Source organism: Theropithecus gelada, chromosome 1 (assembly GCF_003255815.1).
Source record: "Theropithecus gelada isolate Dixy chromosome 1, Tgel_1.0, whole genome shotgun sequence".
Taxonomy (NCBI): domain Eukaryota; kingdom Metazoa; phylum Chordata; class Mammalia; order Primates; family Cercopithecidae; genus Theropithecus; species Theropithecus gelada.
Genome location: NC_037668.1, coordinates 133,935,252 through 133,941,803, shown reverse-complemented (window position 1 = coordinate 133,941,803; position 6,552 = coordinate 133,935,252). Strand labels below are relative to the sequence as shown.

At 37.3% G+C, this 6,552-nt stretch overlaps 2 pseudogenes across 1 annotated transcript; one reads left to right on the top strand and one right to left on the bottom strand.

Moving 5' to 3' along the window:
- Positions 1 to 1,252: 1,252 nt before the first annotated feature.
- On the bottom strand, positions 1,253 to 3,054 carry LOC112629541 (annotated as a pseudogene).
- Positions 3,055 to 3,262: 208 nt separating this feature from the next.
- LOC112629451 lies at positions 3,263 to 4,978 on the top strand (annotated as a pseudogene). The gene is made up of 2 exons (XR_003120603.1): positions 3,263 to 3,654; positions 3,797 to 4,978. The product of XR_003120603.1 is annotated as a matrin-3-like (transcript).
- Positions 4,979 to 6,552: the final 1,574 nt, after the last annotated feature.

The window sequence follows — 6,552 nt, the reverse complement described above, 5'->3', positions numbered from 1 at the left end:
CCTGTCTTTACTGCAATCTCTGAACATAAATTGTGAAGATTTCGTGGACATTTATCACTTCCCTAATCAATACTCTTGTAATTTCCCATGTCTGTCTTTACTTTAATCTCTTAATCCCGTCATCTTCGTAAGCTGAGGATGTATGTCTCCTCAGGACCTTGTGATGATTGCGTTAACTGCACAAATTGTTCATAAAGCATGTGTGTTTAAACAATACGAAATCTGGGCACCTTAAAAAAAGAACAGGATAACAGTGATGTTCGGGGAACAAGGGAGATAACTATTAGGTCTGACTGCCTGAGAACTGGGCAGAACAGAGTCATATTTCTCTTCTTACAAAAGTGAATAGGAGAAATATCACTGAATTCTTTTTCTCAGCAAGGAACAGACCTGTGAAAGAGAATGCATTCCCAGGGGCAGGTCTCTAAAATAGCCGCTCTGAGAATGTCTGTCTTACATGCTTGCAGATAATGGATGAAATAAGCCCCGGTCTCCTGTGGTGCTCCCAGGCCTATTAGGACAAGGAAATTCCTGCGTAGTAAATTTTAGAGCGGTTGTCTGCTCTCAAACCCTATCTCTTGATAAGATGTTATCAATGACAATGCATGCCTGAAACTTCATTAGCAATTTTAATTTCACCCCGGTCCTGTGATCTCTCTCTGCCCCCATTTATCTTGTGATATTTTATTGCCTTGTGAAGCATGTGATCTCTGTGACCCACACTCTATTCATACACTCCCTGCTCTTTGAAAATCACTAATAAAAACTGGCTGGTTTTGCAGCTTGGGGGGCATCACAGAACCTGCTGACATGTGATGTCTCCCCTAGACATCCAGCTTTAAAATTTCTCTCTTTTGTACTCTTTCCCTTTATTTCTCAGACCGATCGACACTTAGGGAAATAGAAAAGAACCTACATTGAATTATCGGGGGTGGTTCCCCTGATACCATTAAAATGTTGCCAATAGAAAGTGTTTGATATTAAAACTAGCAGACAAAGCTTTTAAAGCAGCTATTATAAATATGTTTAAAAAAATGAAAACCATCTTCAAAGAATTAAAAAAAAAAATGATGACAGTGATTCATCATAGACAGAATGCCCATAGAGAAACTAAACACTAAGAGAAACAAATAGAAATTCTGGAGTTGAAAAGTAAAAAGACTAAAATAGAAGATTTTCTAGAGGTTTACAATAGGTGATTTGAAATGGCAGAAGAAAGCATCCATATACTTTAAGATACAGAGATAGAAATCTAAAGAACATAAAGAATATAATACATATTATCTTTTTTCAGTAAATCAATGCCTCTGTTTGGAATCCTCAGTACCAGTTTTTTATATTTCTCAGACAGGTCAGCCTTCACACATCTCCCCTGAAACCAAAGGGCTTTTTTCAAACAATGGTCAACGATTGCCATTGCATCTTCTCTTGTCTCCGTCTCAATAAAAGCCTGAATTTTCATCATCATCAATATGTAATTCTTTATTTTCCAATAAGGCTCAGCAAGGTTGAGGACAACACTGTCAGAATAGCCAGAATGGGGAAAATTGCTGTGATGTATTACATGTCCAAGCTATTGCTTTTGATCAAACTTCTGATCTGGCTCTCCTTCAGGTTTCTTTATTCTGTTATACTTCTGGGATAAATGAACTGTCAATGGCTTGCCTAATACTAATGCTGATGTGGTTGTATCATAATCCACTGTAACCTGAGCATCCTCTGTGGTTGCCATTTCAATAAATGCCTCATTAATTTTATTTAGAATCATATGATTTGAAATGACTCCAAATGGTTCTACTAGGTATCTCAAGTTTTTCCCTTATTGAAAATCCATGATGTGAACAACTCTGCTAGTTTCCACTCTGCCTTTTTGCATGTGTCTAGGTCCTTGCAGGTTTCCATTCCCAGCACCCAGATTTCCTCTTGGTCCAACTGTTGGTCCCCCAAGATGAAATGAGGAAAGTGGAAGGTCTTAGAATTCCTGGCACTGGATTTGTAGACTACTGCAACATGAATGGATCACCTATTGTGTGTCCTGTATCATTGTTAGGATTCCATTCTGGGTAGATTTCAAGAAGAAGCTGGCATCGATGACTATGACTTGCTCCATTGATATGCTGACTCCACTCCTTATTAGAATGAACTGGCCACTCACATATAGAGCACAGATGGGGATATCCCTTTGGTAAGAGTCTATGGAAGTCTTCAATATTGCTACGTGGAGGAGCGCCCCTCTTTTTCTCAAAGAGTGATCTCTCTTGTAAGGGGCCAGGACCACATCCCATTCTCTCATACTCACTGTCAAATTTATGATAATTATGTGAGATCTCACCAGAAAAAGAATCATCACTACACCTTTCTCCATCTCTTAATCTGTCATCTTCATAATTCATTCTGTCATAATAACCAGATTCCTGAGAATGACTTCCATGGTCATAATCAATCACTGGGTTAAGACTAGGAACACGATCATCAAAACTCTTCTAAAGTGCCTTTTTTTCTTCCCAGTCATCCTTAGGTACTGTGTATGGTGGCTCCCGTGTAGCAGACCTGCCATCTGTACCATAACTCAAGGTAGGGCCTTCTTCAGTTCTCCTCCTTTCAAGCTGTAGAAGGATTTGGGGCAAATTCTCAGGAGTAATCTTGTCCTCTGGATAATGACTCAGTTCATCTAAATCTCTAGCAAACAGACCAAAGCTGGCCAAAATGTTACTGGCCTGGTCTGCATCTCCACAGTGTTGAGAAGATAAAGGGAGTGGACCTCTACTTCCAATGTTAAATATAGACTGCAAATGATGGGAAGAAGTACTAGCAGAAGACAGTGCACTATGAGCTCCTTGTTGATTCAATGAAGAACCCATTCCAAGATTCATTAAACTAGCAAGGCATGCAGTACCCTGGTCTATCCTTTCAAGAGATGCTGGTATACTTAAAATACTGGGTAGCAGCAGCAGGAAGGCCTATTTCTGCCGCAGACAGGTCATGCCCATGACCCTGTGAGTCCCTACTGAGAGATGACTGCTGGAATGACTCGGACGTTGTAGAACTAGCTCTTGTCTATTTTATAGATTAAAAAACATTTTTTTTTAAGACGGCCAAAAAGAAAGCTCAAACTAGAAAGCTAGGTTAACTTTGCTTCAAAAAATTGTAATGCCAAGAAAAAGGATCAATAAGGACTACAGAATCTTCTTCAAGTGGAGCACCAGCAGACAACTCTCCCAGAGAGCGGATCGCGGAGGCTCCTACAATCCGCCGCAGCAACGGTGCTGGCGAGAGGTGGCAGCAGCGGCTGCAGCCCAAGAACTCTCCAGATGACAAAGAATCTCCAAGTGACAAGAAATCCAAGATGGTTCCCAGAAGACTGAAAGTTCAACCGAAGGTAAAGAACAAGAAGAGAAGTCCGGTGAAGACGGTGAGAAAGACACAAAGGATAACCAGACAGAGCAAGAACCTAATATGCTTCTTGAATCTGAAGATGAGTTACTTGTAGATGAAGAATCAGCAGCTGCACTGCTGGAAAATGGCACTTCAGTGGGAGACGAGACCGATCTTGCTAATTTAGGTGATGTGGCTTCTGATGGAGAAAAGGCACCTTCAGATGCTGTGAAAAAAGATGCAAGTGCTTCAGCAGCAGCAAAGAAAAAAACTTAAAAAGTGTCGTTTCCCAGGGAGTATGGAAGGATTTGTCACTCTGGATGAGGTTGGTGATGAGAAAGATTCGGAACTTCAGAAACTTCGTAAATAGGTCATGGCATTTAAATCTGGTGACAGAAATGATAGGTTGGTTGAAATTAAGGTGGACAAGATCGAGGCACTTGATCAAGAAAATGAAGCAGCGTTGGAAAATGGAATTAAAAATGAGGAAAACACAGAACCAGGTGCTGAATCTTCTGAGAACGCTGATGATCCCTACAAAGATACAAGTGAAAATGCAGATGGTCAGAGTGATGAGAACAAGGAGGACTATACAATCCCAGATAAGTATAGAATTGGACCGTATCAGCCCAATGTTCCTGTTGGTATAGACTATGTGATACCTAAAACAGGGTTTTACTGTAAGCTGTGTTCACTCTTTTATACAAATGAAGAAGTTGCAAAGAATACTCATTGCAGCATCCTTCCTCGTTATAAGAAATTAAAGAAATTTCTGAATAAATTGGCAGACAAACGCAGACAGAAGAAGGAAACTTAAGATGTGCAAGAAATTTGATGATTTCAAAGAAAATAATGGTTCTTTGTTTTTAATGTTAACCTTTTTAAAATACAATACTGATAGAAGAAAACTATTGTACTCTTTTGTTTTAGTGGAGAAATAATAGATGTCTGTTCATGTGTTAAGTGTTATAGCAAAAAAAAATACACATATGGTTAAGTTAATGAATATTTTTTGTTTTATCAGAATGACAACAGACAGAAGTACTTTGTAGAGACTGACTTCCTAAGCTACTTAAGGCAACTTGCACCATTAAGAAAAAAATGAAGAACCATTTGGAAAAATGAAATTCAGTAGTTCCAAGTTTCAAAGAAATGTCAACATTTTATTCCATTCAATAAAGAACAAAACCAATAGTATTTTTGTTACTTTCATCTGAAACATTCCATGTTTTAATCTGAGCCTTGCAGACTTTCATTTGGAGTTTGAACGTGTTTTGGTTGCATTTCATTTTTGGAGAACTTCATTAACGTGAGATTGGCAATTCAAATGCAGGTGCAGTTTTCTGTTAATGTCTTGCTATTGTTTGGGTAATAAGAAATATTAAGTAATTGCCGTTAGACTTTGTAATCTTTCCCTTGAGTTCCTGCTAGATTTCATATTCTAGTAGCCAATGTATTTTCAGTGAAATATAAAAATATTCCCGTTCTCTTTGACCAGTATTAATTTTTGAGATCTTATTGCTTGTCATTTGATTCCTGTCATACATCTCTGGTATAAGCAACATTTGATTTTTGAAGTGTGTAACCATCTCTTCATATTTTCAAGATGTAATTTTACATTTCTGCATTTTAAAAACGGTTTGGCCATAATCCTAGATGCACACTTCTAATTTATGTACCTGCACATGTGACCTTTGTGAACTGAAATTTGCATGTAAAATTTGTGTTTACTTGTAACTTTCTGGTTATATACTGTTTATATCTGTGGATTCAAGTTACTGAAGTGAAAACCAATAATAAGAAAATCACTGAGTCATGTTCACTGGTTATACATGTTTGGAATGTTAACCAAAAAAAAAAAAAAAAAAGAAAAAAAAAGAATATAATATATATTATGAAAAATTAACAGTATTTCAGAAACCTGTGAGACAAAGAATCTAATTTTAAAAATGGGCAAAGGATATGAACACTTCACTGGAGAATATATCTCAGTTTTAATAAGTACATGAGAAGATGCTCAAAATAATTAATCATTAAGAAAATGCTAATTTGAACTATAATGAGCTAGCATTATATACTTATGAGAATGAGACACAAAATATCTCTTCTCATATACTTAATAGAAAAGACAAATATAATAAGTGTGAATAATGTAGAGAAACTACAACCTTCACTCATTGCTTTTGGGAATATTCAGTTATTCAGTCATCTTAAAAAGAGTTTCACATTTGTCCAAAAAAATTAAACATAAATTTACCATATATTCCTTAGTAAATGCCCCTTTATTCAATTTTTGGGATTTCCACAAAAGAAATAAAAATATATGTCCATAGAACATTCTTGTATGTCACTGTTTGTATTAGGGTCCTCTAGAGGGACAGAACTAATAAGATATGCATGTATATGATAGGGAGTTTATTAAGGAAGATTGACTTACACGACCAAAAGGTAAAGTCCCATGATAGTCTGCTTGCAAGTTGAGGAGCAAGGAAGCCTGTAGTGGCTCAGTCTGAATCCCAAAACCTCGTAAGTACTGAAGCCAAATTGGAGCCTTCAGTCTGTGGCCAAAGGACTGAGAGCCCCTGTTGGTGTAAGTACAAGAGCCCAAACACCGAAGGACTTGGGGTCTGATGTTTGAGGGCAGGAAGCATTTGACAGGGGAGAAATAGGCAGGCCAGAAGACTCAGCAAGTCTGCTATTCCATCTTCTCCTGCTTGCTTTATTCTAGCCATGCTGGCAGCTGATTAGATGGTGCCCATCCAAATTGAGGGTGAGTCTGCCTCTCTCAGTCCACCGACTCAAATGTTAATCTCTTTGGAAATACCTCAAAGACACACCCAGGAACAGTACTTTGCATCTTTCAATCCAATCAAGTTGGTACTCAGTATTAACCATCACAGTATCCACAGTATCCAAAATAGTATTGTTTCTTACAGTTCCAAAAAAGGCATTATCCAAATTATCAATATTCATTTCAAATATTTCATTCATGAAATACTCATCTACTTAACTCAATTAAACTAAAAAATATACAATTGTTTATAAGGAGATCTGTTCTCACTATGATTAAAAGCATTTGACATGAAAAAATAGTCCAAACAACTTCAGTAAAGTCAAATATTTTTAAATTAGGTGCCTATATTTTTTATACTTACCATAATCCTTAAATTGCTAGAA